The sequence below is a fragment of the Muntiacus reevesi genome, chromosome X (assembly GCF_963930625.1).
Source record: "Muntiacus reevesi chromosome X, mMunRee1.1, whole genome shotgun sequence".
Classification (NCBI taxonomy): Eukaryota; Metazoa; Chordata; class Mammalia; order Artiodactyla; family Cervidae; genus Muntiacus; species Muntiacus reevesi.
The window spans coordinates 97,016,832-97,035,661 of NC_089271.1; the positions used below are offsets into that span (position 1 = coordinate 97,016,832).

General features: G+C 51.6%; 1 pseudogene; it reads left to right on the forward strand.

Annotated features, from left to right (window-relative positions):
* The first annotated feature begins 562 nt into the window (after nt 1-562).
* LOC136154607 (protein EOLA1-like) lies at nt 563-1,840 on the forward strand (annotated as a pseudogene).
* The last annotated feature ends 16,990 nt before the right edge of the window (nt 1,841-18,830 follow it).

Consider the following 18,830-nt stretch of genomic DNA (forward strand, 5'->3'; position numbering starts at 1 on the left):
GGTGCCCCATGGCCGAGTCCACATTGGTTAGCATAGATCTGCCCTCATCATCCCTGGGCTAAGACGGGGGATCTGCAGAGCATGGGCAGTGATGGGGCCGCAGAGCTGAAAAGTGGGGTGGTGGCAGGGAGTGGGGGAAGCCAAGCCCAGGACAATGCCTATCTGTGCTGGGAGAGGACCAGAGCCTGGTCTCTGGGCTGTGAAGCCAGGGGGCTTGTGCTCCCTCCTCAGTGCTCTCAGGGTTTCAGGGCCCTCTGTCTTGGATCTCACCTCATGCCTTTCTCCCACTGTCCCACCCTCCTTGCTGACCTCCCCACAGACTGCATGGGATGGATGGGTCCTCTCGGTTACCACCATGCCATCAGTGAACTGTGTGGAGATAGATGGAAAGAGCCAGCTTTCTCTGACCCATGCTTTCTGTGTCAGCAGATTTGGAGGATGCTCAGGCTCATGGGGCTGAGGTCCAGCCCAGGGCTGTGAGCTTGCAGGCCACTGAATCACACTCCTGACCTTTGTGGTTTTGTGTTTCTGCAGCCACATGAAGACCTGGGAGCCCTGGGAGATGAAGTTCGGCTGTCTGCTCTTCTGACGGCCCTATGCGGGTTTTGTCTTAAACGGTGTCAAGACCCTGGAGATGGAGATGCCATAGCAGCCCATGCTACGTGGCCACCAGCACTATACCCTGGCCGTCCACGTGGCACACCGGGACTGGGAGGACGCGGCCTGGCGGGAGCTGCTGGAGCAGAGGCTGGGGATGAGCCCCACCCAGATCCAGGCCTTGCTGCGGGACGGGGTAAAGTTCAGTCATGGAGTGATCGTGGGTAAGTGATGCCCTGCCTCCTGCTGCCCTCATGGCCCCCAGCACTGCCCTGGATCTTGGCCGGATTGTGCTTGTTTGTTTTCTGTTGAACTAGTTTGTGAGGTTGGGCGTGGCGGCTGAGGTTTCTTCAGAGGGACAGCAAGAGTCCCTGGGCTGGGAGCCAGCTGCCCGAGGTGCCTGATCACCACTCTGGGCCTCAGTCCCCGTTTGTGCTTGAGGCAGAGGTGGGTCCAGGTCTGCACGTGGCACTTGTCTGTGTGTCTGTTTCCCCACGTGTGTCTGTGTTCCCGGCAGAGACCATGAGAGGCAGTAAAGCACAAAGCCTGGGTTCCACACCCACACTGCCTGAAGCAGGGCCTAAGCAAGTCCCCTGACTCCCCAGGGGTGAGGCCCCACAGCAACACCTGTCTGCTGGTAAATCCCTTGGGGACCTGATGTTTGCTGGCCCCTGCTGGGGCCCTCCTGCTCTGTCCCTGTGGCCTGCAGTGGGCAGACTGAGAGCTGCCCGTGGCCTGGTGGGTTCATGGGGCACCAGGCCTCTCCGTTTCATTTTGCTCCCTCCCTCGCTTGGCCTCGCTGTGAGTTCCCTTTGCTGAGGTGAGCCCGTCTGAAATGCTCAGCCAGAGGACCCAGTTCACCTCGGGTTCCCTCCATGATATGGTCTTAGTCTCAAGCAGGTGCAACTTTGAATGACCTTGTTCTCATTCTGTGTCCTGTCTTTGCACACATCTCATGGTCATCGGGAGCATTTTGCTGTGCCTAGAAAACCTAGGTCCCGACTAGGTGGAGGAGCTGGAGAATCAAGGCCTGCTACCCGACCTGCAACAGAAGTACATGACTGCGCTTGCCAACCCCCGCTGGCTGCTGCAGTCCATCGATGGGAGGGGCGGGAAGGACATCTTCCAGGTGGACATCCTCCAGCACCTGGTCCTCTTTGGGCAGGAGGCCTGTCCAGACTGGGCTCTCGAGAGGAAAGTGACCGAGAGACCAGAACATGCTGATACCATGCAGTCACCATAGCGCTCGGACTTGCCCATCTGGTTCTGTCTGAATCGACCCTGTGCTGTGGTGCCCACTTGGTGCGGGGATAGGGACAGGGACTCCCCTCATGTGATGCTGCTCTGGAATCAGTGAGAGTCTCTGGGACTTTGACCTTTATGAATTGATGGCGTTGCCAGTTGTTTTGGCCCTGCTGGATCTGGGTGGTTGAGAGAAATGTGTTGTGGAAACAGGTTAGTGTTTTTCCCTCTCTGTTCTGGTCCGAAGTCCCAGATGTTGGAACAATGACCAGGGGGTGATAGGGGAAGACTGGGGGCAGGGCTGCACATCGGCAGGCAGAGAGGCCCACAGGCCCAGAAACAAGCCACTGTTTATCCTTGCACGTGACCCTTGTCCTACTGTAAAGTGTCCCTTGGCTCTCAAAGCATGTGTGTTGGACGCAGTGCCTGGCCGCCTCACGCCCAAAGAGAGGCTCCTAAATACAGCTGTGAGGGCAGAGCGACTAGGGCTGGTGTTCACCGTGTGGAAACCTTGTACTTGTCTTTGGGTTTGGGGTAATGTGTTTGCAAGGCACTTGGCGGCTGGCGTGACCCTGCTTTCCAGTGAGTCTCCTGGGGAGGCCCCTGGATAGGGAGCTGGGACACTCAGCTGCTGATCAGAAACTTGTGGCATCGTTGGGGGACACTTGAGGATCTCTTCTGCTGCAGGGTGCATGACTCATGGAAGGTGACACCCCAAAGGTCGGGAGCCCAGTTGGGCCGTCTGCTGAGTGGCAGGCAAGGCCCAGGGACCTGTCTGTCCTGGGCTTGCCTCAGCACTCGGCTCATGAGTCAGATGCTTGGATGAATCTGTGAAATGCTGCTGTTTCAGATGAAAAGGGACCGTGGGAACTGGACCAAAGCCTGCATGGGGTGTGGGCTTCTAGCCTTTTCTGGCTCGTCTTGTGCCATGTGTGAATACAATGGACAGATAGAAAGAACACAGACTCGCAGTTCTTGTTTGATTGTTTATTATCTCCAGTGGAGTTTTGCTTTACTTTATTAGAGCCAGAAATCTATTTTGATTACAAAAGAGTGCTTTTGAGTGTCCCTCGGGATCTGGCAGCTCAGCGATTGGGCTTGTTCTTGACCTGCTCACAGAGGGCACACTTATAATCTGAGGATTCTCCCTGCTCCTCCTTTGACTCAGGGGTTACGACTGGGACCATGACTGAAAAGAGCGCCATCAGGATGGAGTAACAGGTTGAAAGGTTGTTGCTGACCCATGAAGATTGGGATTCTTGGCCTTCGGAGGAGAATTCAATCCGGGGCCAGAGACAAGGCTTGATCACTCAGAGCTTTTGTGTAATAAAGTTTATCAAAGTATAAACGAGGTAGAGAAAGCTTCTGACATAGGCATCTGAAGGCGGCAGAAAGAGTACCCCCCTGCTAGTTTTGAGCTGGATGTTATATACTCACTAGTAGTCTGTTAATGAAAGAAAGGAATGTCTTAAAACTCAGAATGGCACCAGGCCTCTCATCCATAAGATGTATTTTGGGATACTCTTGGCACCAGAGGAGTCATCCTAGGCCATAAAGCAATTGACTTGAATCTTGTAGAAGGGCAGATCACCATACAAATAGTTTCGTTTACATAGGTTAAGGGAACAATGTCTGAGTATAACATAATGGTTTGTCAAGTCAGTTCTGAGCCATTAGAGTCTGGGGTAAAAGCATAGTATGTTAATACAGCTTGAGACAAGCATTTCCATAAGAAAAATACATTGGTTAACTCAAGGTTTGAGAATAGTCAACTTCAGGTGGAACCAGGTGTCATTATGGCAACACAGTATTTTAAGAGAAACCTCCTTTTAAAATTTGTGTTAGTTCAGTTCAGTTCAGTTCAGTCGCTCAGTCGTGTCCGACTCTACGACCCTGTGAACCACAGCACGCCAGGCCTCCCTGTCCATCACCAACTCCCAGAGTCCACCCAAACCCATTTCCATTGAGTTGGTGATGCCATCCAACCGTCTCATCCTCTGTCTGCAGGAGCAAGGAGGAGACTGGGAGCGAGGAGGTTGAGGTGGATGCAGCCTCCCCCGCCTCAGCCCCCAAGAGCTACACATTCACCGGGCCCTGGGCCTCTCCTGGATCCTAAAGGTCTTCCTTGGGCTTGCTCAGCTCAGTCATCCTGAGCACGAGTGTGATGCCTGGGATCAAACCACAGACAGGAATGAGGCAGGGGAATAGATGGGGATGATGGGCCTGGGGGAGAGAGGGGTTGTTAGTGGCCTAGGCTGAGAAATGCATCCTTAGTGGTCTGACACAGACCACTTACAGGTCTCCCCTTGAGGGGTGCTCTCAGACCTCACATGGGCATGCCTCTGGGGTGACCAGTCCCCTGGCTGCCTGAAGGAGGGTGTGAGGTGGCTCCCCAGGGTGCAGACAGCACAGTCCAAGATTTCTGGGGCTGACAAGGTGTGGGGGTTAGGCCCTTGTGGGGTCCCCTCTATTCTGGGAAGGGAAGCCCTGTTGCACACTTAGGACACCCTCCTTACTTGACTCCTAGCACTGGCTGGACCTCCCCTACTCTCTGACCTCAGGACATGGGCTTCAGACTTCTACCTTTGCCTTCTGGTTCCTGTGAGAGACATGGAGGGGGCACCTCAGCAGTATCCTGTGGCATAGCCCTGAGCATTCTGGAATGGTAAAAGGGGTGGACTCTGTGAGGTCACCCCAGTTGTGTGGTGGGAGGCCCCCTTGGGGTTCCCTTGTAATGATCACCTTTCCCGTGGCAGAACCTGATCCCTTCCCTCTGGGGGCCTGCATAGAAACTCAGAAAAAGAACAGAAAGTGCTAAGGAGCCCCACATGTGGCCACACCTTCTCAGGGTCTCCCGTAGGCTCTCAGCTCCTCCTGACATCCTGCCTGGCCATCCAGCACTAACCACAGGGGTAGGGGTCTGCTCAGTCCTCCCTCGGGATCCGGGAAGCCCACCCTCTGTGGACCTGAAGCCTCAGCCTTCCGCCTGATCACCTCAGGTCTCGAGGTCCCTAAGCCAGAGGTCAAGAAACTGCTCACCCTGTTCACCCCACTCTGCGGCCTCCAAGACCCCCATCAAAGGCAAGGATCCCTCCTCATGTTAGGGTCTAACTGCCTCATTCCTTCCTCTCATGGAGGCTGGGCTCCAGGCAGGATGCAGGATCATCCTGTCCTCCATTTTGAGGCCCTCCCTCTCTCATGAGGCCCCCAGTCTCTCTGAGACCTGCATGTGAGGAAGGCAGACGGGCCTAGTGTGCTCTTCTCACCTCAAGGGCTCCCACGTATGACTTCAGGGGCATGGATCTCTCGGGTTCCATCCATCCTCCCTCAGGGTCCCCTCAGTTCTCCTCAGGCATCTCACTTTGCCCCCGGGCAGGACCTGGATTCATGCCTCTCCCCAACTGAAGCCTTGTCCCTTATACCAGGGCCCCAATCTCTCGTAGACACGGATGTCAGGAAATCCGACCATGCCTGTTTCACTCATTCCATTCCACTGTCGCCCTGGACTGACAACGGAGATGGGCTTCTCTGAGGTGCCCTCTGATTGGGGTCCATGGTCCCCTAGTCCCTCCTAGGATCCTCAACTTGACACCCCGCAGAACCTGGGAAATTGTCTTCCTGAGTCCCCACCTCACATGTGAGGTCTCAGTCTGAGACCCAGATATCAGGAACTCCTCCCCCACACCGTGTCCATAGTATGAGACCTGTATGTCAGGAAGTCTGACCATGTTCTCCTGCACTCATCCTACCCCAGGGATGTCAAGGACCAACAGCAGGGACTGGCTTCTCTTAAGTCTCCTCTGATTGGGGTCCAGGCTCCCCTCAGCCCCCCCCCCCCTCAAGGTCCTCACATAAACTCCTTCAGAACCTAAGAATCTCCCCTCCAATCTCTGAGGCTTCGCCCTTTATATCAAGTCTCCAATGTCCCTGAGACCCAGAGCTCATGCCCCCGTGAGAGTCGTCCCGGGCTGACAGCAGGTGCCGGGACCGGAGGGGTTCCCTCTTTCCTCCCTCAAGGTCCTCATCTTGAGCCCTGGCAGTTCCAGGGATGCCCCTTGTGTTTACCAGCTGCAGGGCCATCACTCCAAGGCCATCACCTCACTGAGACCCCAAAGGGAAGCCTGTGGACGTGACACCAGGGCTCCAAACCCAGGGCTTCCCAGAGATGAGATGATGCCCTGGGCATTCCTCCACTCTCCTTCTGCTGTTTCCTCACTTTGACTCCCAGCAGGTCTGAGCACCATCATCTGTCCCTGACCTTGCTCCCCTTAGAACCAGGCCCTCCATAGCCAGGACCCCTGAGAAGCAAGCGGGAGTAGGGGGCTCATTCATACAACCCTGCTGTGGTCTCCCAGGGCTGAGATCAGTGTTGATCTGGATGTCCTGGGGCCCCAGAGCCGCCCTCAGGGTTCTACCTTGACTCCTAGCATAGCTGGGTTCCTTCACTCTGCTGACCTGAACCCAGGCACCTGACCCAGGCCCTCACTTCTCCCATCCCAGCGGGATCAGTGACATTACACCTGGACACCACGCCCCACAGTCATCCAGGGCTGTCAGGAGGGCTGCACGTGCACCCCCTGGGGACCCTCAGTCTCCTTTGGTCCTCACCTCGAGTCTCCACAACACATGGGCCCCTCCCTCTGCCCACCTGAGATTGGCCCCAAAGACCAAGCCTATGACTCCCTGAGTTAACTGACAAAGTGGGGGGGAGGGGGCTGCGGTGTGGAGACTCAGCCTGACAGCCCAGACCGGGGCCCCCAGGAGTCCCAGTTGGGCTGGAGTTGTATTCCATAGGATCCTCTATTCCGGGGTGACTGGATCCCATTGTCCTCTCTCAGGAGGGCACCTCGTTAACCTTTGAGAGAAGGCTGCAGTCCTAGCACAGATGCTGGATGGGGGTGCTGCTGTGCCCATGACCTTGGGGGAGCACTGGCAACCACTCACCTTCCCACCAGGGCTCCTCAGTGTCACCACACTTCGGAAACTTTTGTATAAATGATGTTTTAGCTGAATAGTGTGGGCAGCGGCAGGAGAGTTAGCAAGAACTCAGCAGCCTGGAGGTGGCCGTGGCCGCTCATAGTGACTTCACACTTCTCCTCTCTGGGGTAGCCCCAGGGTCGTCTCCTGGTGGCTCTCTTTGGTTGGTCTGCATGGATGCCCCCCCCACCCCCGGCTCCATGAGCTCTTCTTGTGCAGAGTGGCCAGAGGGGCACTCGGGGGCCACAACTTGTGAGTCGTGTGTTCAAAGTCCCCACTGGTCGGGCGACTTTAGACTCTTCCCCCAGGAAGGAGAAACGTTCAGGAGGAGGGTGGGTCGCTGACCTGCCCTGCCCCTGGGGCCTCTGAGGGCAAACTGTAGTTCGGCCCAGCCTCCATGATAGCCTGGCTGCCGTCTCCCCTCTACAACTTCCCAGAGCAACGCTCAGAGGCTGGAGGTGCTGCCTGAGTGAGGCTTGAGCATCCCCAGGTTTGCTGAGGGTGGGAACATACAGAGCTCATCGTCTGAGGGGTTTGCATTGGGCTTTGGTAGGCCCACTGGCCGTGACCTCAGACCCTGGAGATGGGGACCTTCCCTTCCTTTCCAGAGGCTCAGCAGACGGCTGAGCACCTTGCTGCCCAGTCACAGGCCTTGCTTGTGGGGTCGGGCATTCACAAGACACAGGCTGTGGGGACTCATCACCCTCCCCTGGCAGTTTGTAGCTCAAGTCATCCCAGGCCCTTGGTTCATGACAGTTCCCAGGGAGTCCCAGGCGGTTCCTCCCGCAGAGACCTGGCAATCCAAAGCACTGCCAGCTTTGCTCACCACAGGCTAAGCCTTGTTTCTGTCATCCAGAAATCAGCCTCTTCCAGCCTCCCCACCTCATCCATGTCTGGCCATGGCACTTCCCTTTGTGAAGGGACAGAGCAAAGGAGCACAGGGGAAGAAGGGGCCACTGAGGATCCAAGATGAACGCTGGGCCGAGGGAGGCTCAGGCAGAGCTGGTGGGAAGTGAGTTGGCCATGGATCACCGGCTCCCCAGGGTCTTCCTGGTTGGGCCTCCAGGGTCACCGTTACCTAGCTGGAGCCCTTGTGAGGCAGGCCCCCTCTCTGAGACATCCTGTCTGGTTAAATTGCATTTCCACTCTCTTAGACACTGTCACCCGTTCGGCCCTGGGGACTGAATTAAACCTGTGCCTCTGGAGCTGCCTGGCCTCTCCTCTGGTGACCTGGGCATGTGTGGGGTTCATGACAGTTTGATTGTCCAGGGCCAGCTCATCAAGACCATGCTCCCTCCCTGCAATCCTATGTGACCGCAGGCTGCCACTTCTGCCTGGCCCAGGAGGATGTGTGCTTAGCCACTTCACTCTGCAGACATCAGTCAAAATCTACCAAGGACTGAGTGGTGGGGGTGAAGTACCACATGGGTCTCTTGATATCAGGCAGTCTTGACTTTGTAAATAAAAGTTGCTTTTTGTGACAAGCAGGTGACTTGTGATTGCAATCTGCACATCTCTGCTTTCTCTATAGATTTACAGGTAAGCAGGTGCCACACATGCTGAGGTTTCTGGGAACGTAGTCTTTAGGTAGCAGTGTCTGCATGTGATTCCAGGTCAGGAGGCATATGGATGTCAAGACAGAAAAGCTAATGAAACCTTCTGAAATTTAAGCAGTTCCCCAGGCTGTGGACCTTCATAAGGGGCTGCATTTTGGCTTGGAATTGAGCAGCCCGGTCGGGCGTCACAACAGCTCAGTGCTGAGGCTGACAGAGCCCTGGGCTGCACAGCTCTGTGTCACTTCTCAGGGCCTCCTCTGCCTGCGACAGACTGCTAACAAGGGAGACCCAGCCTTCCGGTTCCGGTGATCTGCTGTGTGTGCTCTCCCCTCCCCTGACTTTGGAGCCATTGTCTCTGCAGCACGACCCTGGAGGGCTATTTGCTATGCTCCTCAGGACAAACAGTCTTTTAAGAGAAACTGCATTATAAACTGGACACCCCAGCAAGCAGAGGGTGCTGATGTGTCACACCCTCGGAGTGCTCAGCTGAAAAGGGAAAAGAAAAGAGAAACAAGAAAATGTCACCAGGTGCAGACCCTGCAATGAAGCCAAGCCTCAAGCCTGCTGTCCAGACACCAGCGAGCCCCCAACCTGAACACCTGCAGGCCTCAGGCAGAGACCACAGGCTCCAGCCCTGTGCATCTCAGGACAGTAAGGGCTCTTTTGGGGCCCCCAAGAAGGGTGGACCTAATTTCTCCTCTTTTGTCAAGTGAGTAGCCTGCTGGATGGACAATGTCCCTGTACCTGTGAAGCCACTCCACCAGGCTCTTGTCAAGCCCTTGATGTGTCTTTTAAATGAGTGGGTCCAGAGCATCTGAAGGGCTTCCCCAGCTGTATATGAGGTGCCCGCTCTATGCTGAGGGTGGGTGGCTATCTATTTTGCCTTCACAGGCAAGCAGCTGCCTGAGCGGACTCAAAATAATCAGCCGGACCCAGGATGAAGGCACTGAAGACGTGGGCTGGGTGGGAAATTGCTCATGTTATCAAGCACTTTATTGCCGTACAGTGTTCTGACCACAGGTCTGCCTCTACCTCTCTGAATAGGGTGTATATTTGGCGTCCTCTGGGGACGCACCTGAAGGGGGTGGGGATTACAGGAAAGAATGGCTGGAGATGATGAGAAAGAGGGGCTACCTGAGCAGTAATAGAAGGGGTTCTGGGGCTGAGCCACGATGTGCATCACGGAGGTGCACAGAAGCACCAGCGTGGCTTCTGGGAGCTGCCAGGGGGCAGGCTGAAGATCTGGGTGGGCACAGTGGTGGGGCCCACCACCATCACAAGAGGAGCCATCTGGGCAGGAGGCCAGGTGAAGCAGAGCCACAGGCTCTCGATGGGCAGGGTCACCTCCTCAGGACAGGGACTAGTGAGGCTAGAGTCTGCATCCCCTAGGGCTGCCAGGCATCAGGACCCATCAAGAGGGGTGTGGCTGCTGTCCCCAGACCAGCAGCAGGGACGGCTTAGGTCCTGGCCATGGTGGTGGTGGGGGCAAGTTTCAGGTTGCTCGCGGTCCCCTGGGCACCCTCAGGCCAAGGTGACAGGCTGTCCTGTGGCTGCATTGTGCTGGATGCAAGAGTGATGCCTAGGGCTGCCCTCCTGCCCTCCACCTGCTGAGACACAGGCTTAACACCCCTCTCCTCTTCATCTGCCCCAAGAGGTATGGGCTGTCTCTCTCCAACAGGGGACTGCAGCAGAACTGTAACTGGGATTCACTGAGAGAGGGAGGGAGGGGGGAGAGAGAGAGAGAGAGAGAGAGAGAATAGCAAAGTTCCCTTCTCATCAGGTTTACTGAAACTAGCACCCTCCTGGCTAGACCCTTGGGTGCTCTCACCCAGCTATTCCCAGGCCTCATGGAGAAAGTGGGACCCTGTCCCACAGGAGGCAGTGTCCCAGCTTGCACATCCTCATCACTCACTAACTCAACATTAACTCTCGCACTTGGAAAATGACTCAGAGTGGCCCAAGAGTATTGATACAAGACCCAGAGAGGAGACGACGTTTGCAGCGGGCAGACTGCAGAAGCTTCTCTGCTTTCTCTGCAGGTGTTGATCCCTGCCCTGCACTTCCACGGCTGACCAGGACACTTCGCAGGAAAGGACGTGTGCTTCCCTGCACTAAACTTCTGTTCCACAGCTATGGGAGCCATGTGCTTAGTCTCTCGGTCATGTGTGAATCTTTGCGACCCCATGGACAATAGATCGCCAGGCTCCTCTGTCCATGGGGATTCTCCCAGCAACAATACTAGAGTGGGCTGCTGTGACCTGCTCCAGGGGATCTTCTCAACTCAGTGATAGAGCCCAGGTCTTCCACCTTACAGGTGGATTATTTCAGGTCTGAGCCACGAGGGCGTCATAGAGGCACACAAACCCCTCTTCCCACCTGCTTCCACCCAGGGCACATACGCCAGTCCCCAGTCCTGTCTTTACACATAGCTTTCCCGGCAGACCTGCCGCCGTCCCTGGCGGCTCTGAGGTTGGCACCCACCCTGCCCCCAGGGCCCAGCAGGTACTCCCCTGCCTTTACCTTGCTCAGGAGACAGGCGGGCTCCTCTGTAAGCAGGTTGGTCAGGCAGAGCGAGGTGAGCAAACCCTGGCACACTTTGCTGAATCCATACAGGCTAACCTGGTGGATGAAGCTCTTCATACAGTCTGTCCCAAATACCTTGTCTGAGCCCACCCTCTCCAAAATGTTCTCTAAGAGCTCCTCACTGATGCCTATGCAAGTGCCATCCTCCCAGTAGATGGACACAAAGCAGTGACTGTTGACGATGGCCCACCTCTTCCTGGGAAAGGGGAGGGAGAGGAGGTTGCCCTCTCCCCCCAGGCAGGGCACCACACTCTGTGTGTGGTCTCTTCAACAAAGGCTCTCCACTCAAAGCCAGGAAAGCACTCTCTTCCAGCAGCAGCTTGAAGCTGCGGTGGCCCGTGGGCACGGGCTAGGCCAGGGCAACTGAAAGGTCCACAGCGAGGAGTGCAGCTCCCTGAGCTGAGGGCTGGAGCCCCTGTGTTTGGAAGAAAGTGAAGCCCCCCAAGTCGGGCACCCTGTGCATCACGGGGCCCTCCTTGTCCACAGCCATGTGGAGGGTGGTGCATCCCTCTTTCCTGGAAAAGGGACAGTACAGTGGCCAGGAGCAGTCCAGGCTCACAAGGGTGCTTGGCCCCTCACCAAAGGCCTCTGCTTGCTCGGGACTGACATCACAAGACAGTCATTAAGTGACCTAATGAAGGGCCGGCTGCACCCAGGCTAGTCAGCGTGCCAGCCTCCTGGTCCACAGTCATCATGGCAGTGGGCACCATGACACTAGTGCACAGGTGGGAAGTTTCAGGCCCAGCCTTTGTGTAAACCAGGCATGGCATTCTGGTCCTGGATCTCCGGCGCCAGGCAGACACACACAGACAGACGTGTGACCCTCAAAGTCAGCCCCCTCCTCTGTGTTCACGGTTGACTTGAGGGTTGTGCATGGCAACCTTGGGCTCAAACACAGCCACGTCCAGGGTGGGGATCCATGGTCAAGGGTACAGCCACCCGGCCCTCTGTGCACTGTTGCTGGCCAAGCAGCCGGCCCCCACACAGACCCTCTCCGGGCCCTGCCATTGGTCTGCGGGAACCCCAGGGTGGGGGCTGTAGAGAAATTGGCTAAAGTCCCAGGGACACAGGAGGAGGACAAGCCACTGTCCTCTGGGCTCCTCAGCCTGCCCATGTCCAACTCAGGCTGCCCTTGCTCTGCACACCATGGTCCCAGGCACGTGGGAGGGGGCAGTCACCTGAGCTTCTGCACACAGTGTGGCTCCCTTTCTTGAGATCACTGTCCATGGCACCTCCATCTGGCTCTGTGTCCAGGCTGTGACAGCTGCCATCCTGCTCTGGGGCCTGATGTTCTGGCATCAAAGAGGCAGCCATGCAGGGCAGCTCACATGGGTGGCCCACTCTATTAATGCCCTCCACTCCAACTCTGCTCCTGGGGTTGAGAATCTTCCCAAGATTTCCAGAATCAGAAATACCTCTGACCTTGAGGTATCAGCCAGCTGGGGCCCAGAAGCCCAGCCCAATGGGTGAGAGAGAGGGCTCAGATGAGGAGATCCCAAGGCGGGCACCTCAGCCCTGCTGATCCCCAGCTGCATGGCTCATCAATTCTGAGTTTCTGCTTCCCTACACAGGTAATCCTAGGGGCACCTGTCTCACTGGGTCCTGAGGACTCAGGGAAGGTACAGGAGGTTGCGAGGTTCCTGACACTTAAGCCTGCCACGTGGTTACTGGAAAGCGGGCTGTATCTCACAGCAAGTCTGCATCTAAGGTGCATAAGGACTGATCTCCCAGTGGGCCTTGGCTCTGTGCTGGAAGTCTCCTGTCACCAGCAAGGGATGGGTTTCCTTGTCAACTTTTGCAAACTGGGGGCTGAAACTCCACTTGAATTAAACGCCTCTAGAGACAGCTCTGTTGAGTGAGATAGAATTGCCCAGGTTTTTCCCCATAGACAGAAGCCCTACGCAGTGCCCTCCCATGTGATCCAGGGATGCCTCAGATCCCTGGAAAGCCAAGTTCCATTTTAGACTGCCTGGGACCCTGCAAACACTCTTGGTTGCCTCCTCAACTGTCAGGATTGAGGCATGTTACTCCCTGCCAATTGCTGAATCCCCAGCCTCCCCCCCTTCCCTCTCTGTATGTTCTGGCTGTCCCTGCATACTCCTGAGAGGTGATCAACCACCTCTAACCCCCTTGGCTGCTCATGGCAGCTTGAGATTCCCTTTTGTTGTGGCCAAGAGACCTCCCAGCTTCCTGGTCCAGAAACTACTAGAGCTCACCAATGAATTAAGTGAAGCTGCAGTATACAAAATTAACATATAAAAGTCTATTCACATTTCTGTACACTAACAGCAACTAGCAGAAAGATAACTTCAGGATATTATCTCATTGACCATTAAATAACCCCATTTAACTGCATCAAAAAAATAAACTACCTGGAAATAAACCTACCTAAGTTGGCAAAAGACCTGTACTTTGAAAACTGTAAGATATTGATGAGAGAAACTGAAGACAGTGCCGGACCAGCCGGGAGTTTTTAGCGAGCAACACGACGCGTTCCTTTAGGCTACGAAATAAAGACACAGGACAGATGGGGTCGAGAGGATCGCTGCAGTCAACGATGCTCCTTTATTTCTCTAAGCTTCATTTATACTTAAACCAAGAAGGAGACATCACAAAGAAAATTCTTCCCCATGTACATCATCTTAAGATAACAATAATTAGAACTCTCACTAGGCGTCAGAGCACAGGAATGGCATCCTGATTTAGATTAGGGGTAATTGTAAAAAGGCTGTCTGTCTGCGTCTTGTGTGCATTCAAGGCTTACTAGTGTTGTGTTTATCTTTGGATAGTAAATTCAGAGGGGTGGCGGGACAGAGAGCTATGTCCTTGAAGGAACCCTTGATAATCAAGGCAGCTCCCAGAGGCAGCTCTTTCAAGCCGCTCCCCGCAAGACAGCACAAGATGGAAAACTATACCATGTTCTTGGATTGGAAGAATCAATTTTGTAAGATGACTATACTACCTAAGGCAATCTACAGATTCAAAGTAATCCCTATCAAATTACCAATGGCATTTTTCACAGAACTAGAATTTTGTATGGACACAAAAGACCCCAAATAGCCAAAACCATCTCTAGAAAAAAGAACAGCCTTGGAGGGACTTTCCTGGTGGTGCAGTGGTTTAGACTCCATTCTCTCAAAGAAAGGGGACCCAGGTTTGATCCCTGATCAGAGAACTAGATTCCACATGCAGCAACTAAGAGTTAGCAGGCTTCAACTGAGATTCACATGCCACAACTTAGAGTTCATATGCTGCAGCTGCAGGTAAAGACACTGCATGCCACATCTAAAAAGATCCCAAGTGTCAAAACTGAGGGTTCCGAATGCCACGCCTGAGGATCCCACATGCCTCAATGAATATCAAAGATCCCATGTGCCGTACCAAAGACCAGGCTCTGTCAAATAAATTAAAAAGAAAAAAAGAACAGCACTGGAGGAATCAAGCTTCTTGACCTTAGACTATACTACAAAGCTATAGGAATCAAAACACTATGGTACTGGCACAACAATAGGCATACAAATCAATGAAATAGGATAGAAATAAGAAATAAACCTATGCACCTATGGTCAATTAATCTACAACAAAGAAGGCAAGAATACAGCATACAGTGGAGAAAAGACAGTCTCTCCAGTAAGTGGTGCTGGGAAAATTGGACAGCTGCATGTGAAAGAACGAAATTAGAACATTATCTAACACTATATACAAAAACAAACTCAAAATGGATTTAAGACAGATGTGTAAGGTTGATTATGGAAAACTTCTGCATGAAAACATGGGCAGAATACTCTTTGACATAAATCACAATAGCCTTGTTTTTGGATCCATCTCCTATAGTAAAGGAAATAACAGCAAAAATAAACAAATGGGCTTCCCAGGTGGCACTACTGGTAAAGAACTTGCCTGCCAAGGCAGAATACAAAAGAGAAGAAGGTTCACTCCCTGAGTTGGGAACATACCTTGGAGAAGGGCATGGCAACCCACTCCAGTATTCTTGCTCGGAGAATTCCATGGACAGAGGAGCCTGGCGGGCTACACTCCATAGGGTGGCAGAGAGTCAGACATGAATGAAGCTACTTAGCATAGCACAGGGACCTAATTAAACCTAAGAGCCACTGCATAACAAAAGAAACCACTGAAAAGAAATGAAAAGAACCTACTGAATGAGAGAAAATATTGCAAATGATTGATGTGGGATTAATATCCAACATATATAAATAGCTTAAAAACATAGTGTCAGTAAACACACACACACAGACAGACACACAAACACACACTTTAACAATGGGCAGAAAAAGTGAATAGAAACTTTTCCAAAGGAGATATACAGACGGCTAACAGGCACATGAAAAGTGCTGAACATCACTAACCCATCAGGGAAATGCAAATCAAAATCACAATGAAATGTCACCTCATACCTGTGAGAATGGCTATCATCAAAAAGAACACAAATAACAAATGGTACCAAAGATGTGGCAAAAAGGGAATCTTTGAGCACTGTTGATGGGAATGTAAATTGGTGCAGTCACTGTGGAAAATAGTAGGGACGTTTCTCAGAAAAATAAATTGAGCTATGTGACCCAGCAATTTCATTCCTGGGTATATATCTGAAAAGAACAAAAACACTAATTTGAAAAGATACATGCACCCGAATGTTCACAGTAGAATTATTTCCAATTGTTAAGATATGGAAGCAATCTAAGTGTCCATCAATGGATGAATGGATAAATGAGACATGGCACACATGCGCGTGCACACACACACACAAACACACACACACCACATACACATAATGGAATAGTACACAGCCATAAAAATGAATGGCATTTTGCCATTTGCAGCAACATGGATGGACTTTGAGGGCAATATGCTAAGTGAAATGAGTCAGACCGAGAAAGACAAATACTTACTTAGATGTTGATCTTACTTAGATGTTGAATTTAAAAAACAAAACAGACTAATAACCTCAGATAAGCAGATGGCACTACCCTTAAGTCAGAAAGTGAAGAGGAAATAAAAACACTCTTTATGAAGGTGAAAGAGGAGAGTGAAAAAGCTGGCTTAAAACTCAACATTCAAAAAATGAAGATCATGGCATTCGGTCCCATCACTTCACAGCAAATAGGTGGGAAACAATGGAAACTGTACAGACTTTATTTTCTTGGGCTCCAAAAACCACTGAAGATGGTGACTGCAGCCATGAACCTAAAAGATGCTTGCTCCTATATTAAAGGAAATAACAGCAAAAATTAACAAATGGGCTTCCCAGGTGCCACTACTGGTAAAGAACTTGCCGGCCAAGGCAGAAGACATAAGAGAAGAAGCTTCAGTCACTGAGTTGGGAAGATACCCTGGAGAAGGGCATGGCAACCCACTCCAGTATTCTTGCCTGGAGAGTTCCATGGACATAGAAAAGCTATGACAAACCTAGACAGTGTATTAAAAAAACAGAGACACTGCTTTGCTGACAAAGGTCCATCTAGTAAAAGCTGTGGTTTTTCCAGTAGTCATGCATGGATGTGTGAGTTGGACCATATAGAAGACTGAGCACTGAAGACTTGAAGCTTTTGAACTGTGGTATTGGAGAAGAATCTTGAGAGTCCCTTGAACTGCACGGAGATCCAACCAGTCCATCCTAAAGGAAATCAGTCCTGAGTTTTCACTGGAAGGACTGATGCTGAAGCTGAAACTCCAATATGTTGGCCACCTGATGCAAAGAACTGACCCATTAGAAAAGACCCTGATGTTGGGAAATATTGAATTCAGCAGAAGAAGGGCAGGAAAGAGGGTGAGATGGTTGGACGGCATCACCAACTCAATGGACGTGAGTTTGAGCAAGTTCTGGGAGATTGTGATTACTGGGAAGCCTGGAGTGCTGCAGTCCATGGGTTCTCAAAGAGTTGGACATGACTGAGCAACTGAACAACAATTGAATATTAAAATAGAAGAAGCTGACTCTCGGACACAAAGAACAAATTAGTGGTTACCAGTTGGGAGAGGGAAGGAGATAGGGGCAAAGTAGGAATAGGGGAGTAAGAGGTACAAACTATTATGTATAAAGTAAGCTACAAGGGTATATTGCAAACCATGGGGAATATAGCCAATATTTTGTGATAGCTATAAATGGTGTATAACCTTCAAAATTTTAAATAACTATAGTGTGCATCTGTAACATATAGTTCTGTTTAGCCACTATACTTAATTTAAAAAGTGAGTTTTCTTAATTGGTTCTGGGGTTTCTAGAATTAGCTCTGTAATCTGATTAGGATTAAAGGTGCTAATGATTCTGTATTAAAGACAGCATCGATAGTCTATGGCAACAGATATATGGAAAATATCTCCTTTGGATATGCCTGATGAACCACTTAAAAGAAGTGCTGGATGCAAGGTGTTCTGTGACTCTGTATATGATACTTTTGAACATTTTTGGAACATCGATACATATGATGAGCTTTCTGGTTGCCTCCAATGTAGTTGGAAAGAGTGGTGAAAGAAAAGGATTAGCTCAGTTTACAGTAAACGACCCAAAAGATTCTATGTGTACTCATAAGGAGACATGAATCTCCTATAGATACAGGGTTGAGATTGCTAATGATCACATGCAAATGCTCATCATTCAACTGGTTGAATTAGACTTGAACTTGAATTCTGCCCCTAGAGTTTCCTGTTAAAATGAGGGCCCTGACTTGGAAAGAATGGGATTCTGTACATTGTGATAGAGCTGTGTGCGGAGACCCTGATGAAGCTGGGGACACTGAGCCCATTGAGTCTGGTGAGTCCTTCTTGCCAGTAGAAGAATCCTCCCCACTGTCTCTGGGAAGCAGCCTCCTGACCCCAGTGGGATCAGCCTCCCTATATAAAGCTAGATCAGGCCAAAGTGATTCACTAAGCATAAATTCTGTATTTAATATTGCAACTCAGGGAGTTAGAAAGGGCTCTTATTAGTTTGTCTGGTTGGTTGAACTACGCGCCAAAAGTTGACCCACAGTGAGTGGAAATGTCAGACCTGCATTGGTTTAATACAGAGGAAGCCATTCAGAGGTTTATGGAGATTTGACTGTTGGTGTGGATTTGTCATTTAACACCTGTTCACAAATACTGGGAGAATCCCAAAGACATGCCTTTTATCAAGACTGTGAGGGAAGCCACTTGAAGAACTCTGTGAGTGCTCTTCTCTGCGGGCCAGAACTCACGGTAGGAACTGCAGTCTCTGAACTGGGAAACCTAAGGGCAGTGGGAGTATTTAGATCCCCAGATGGCCAGAGCAAAGTGGCTGCACACAACCACCAAGGGCATGGTAGGCCTGGTTACAGTAATGGAGAGCAGAGTCAAAGCACCAATCAGAAGAATCTGACTTGGGCAGCTCTATGGTTTTATCTAGCTGTTCACGATCTTCCTAGAAGTAAAAGAGTTAGGAAACCCAGTAAGTTCTTACATGATCTGAACAAGCACAGATGGCACCAGTCAAATGAACAAAAGTCTATTTTGAATGACAAAAGCAGAGAGCCTCAGTCCTTTGATCAATCCCCAGACCTGAGCCATTAAAACTCTCAGACGAAAATGCAGAAGTACATTTTTCTTCTGCTGTTTTTTTTTTTTTCATTTATTTTTATTAGTTGGAGGCTAATTACTTTACAATATTGTAGTGGTTTTTCTCATACATTGACATGAATCAGCCATGGATTTACATGTATTCCCCATCCTGGTCCTCCCTCCCACCTCCCTCTCCACCCGATCCCTCTGGGTCTTCCCAGTGCACCAGGCCCGAGCACTTGTCTCATGCATCCAGTCTGGACTGGTGATCTGTTTCACCCTAGATAATATACATGTTTGGATGCTGTTCTCTCAAAACATCCCACCCTCGCCTTCTCCCACAGA